Source organism: Etheostoma spectabile, chromosome 1 (genome assembly GCF_008692095.1).
Source record: "Etheostoma spectabile isolate EspeVRDwgs_2016 chromosome 1, UIUC_Espe_1.0, whole genome shotgun sequence".
Lineage (NCBI taxonomy): Eukaryota > Metazoa > Chordata > Actinopteri > Perciformes > Percidae > Etheostoma > Etheostoma spectabile.
In genome coordinates this window covers 13,453,206-13,453,784 of record NC_045733.1, presented here as the reverse complement: position 1 = coordinate 13,453,784, position 579 = coordinate 13,453,206, and the positions used below count along the sequence as shown (strand labels likewise).

General features: G+C 41.8%; 1 protein-coding gene across 2 annotated transcripts in view; it reads left to right on the top strand.

Moving 5' to 3' along the window:
• Nucleotides 1-579, top strand: part of nkpd1 (NTPase, KAP family P-loop domain containing 1) — a 14,724-nt gene that overhangs the window by 4,113 nt on the left and 10,032 nt on the right. The window lies entirely within an intron of this gene.

Genomic DNA, 579 nt, shown 5'->3' with positions numbered 1-579 from the left:
AGAGAGAGAGAGAGAGAGAGAATATATATGGCAGTATGTGGCGGTCAACACTGATTGTGTGGCAGGCCGACACATATATCAATGAATGGGACACACTAAAACCTAGTTAGTTAGTGGAACTGGAGACACCAGCCTGGAGTCCATCTAGTTCCTGTCCAAGGAGAGACTTTCAGGACCTCATTTCAATAGAGCGAATTGTGCAAAGGTCTATAGATCTGGAGGACATAGTAGAAGCATTTGCCTTAGCCAAGGTCCGTAAGCAGCATTTGTAGAGTTTAGAACATAATGGTGGCCCCACATAATGGTGTAACCTTCCCCTGATCTGTGCTGTGACATAATCCTTTCTCTGAGCTCTACAGGCAGTTCCTTCGACCTTTTTGGCGACCAGGTGGACTCAAGGTGTATAAATACATCTCAAAAGATGATAAAGAGAAACGGGAGGCACCTAAGCTAAATGTCAAGTGTCACAGCAAAGAGTGTGAATACTTGCGTCAACATTTTTTTTTCTTTTTTAATACATTTGCAACCATTTGTTAAAATCATGTTTCCATTATGGGACATTGATAAAATTGTTGATGG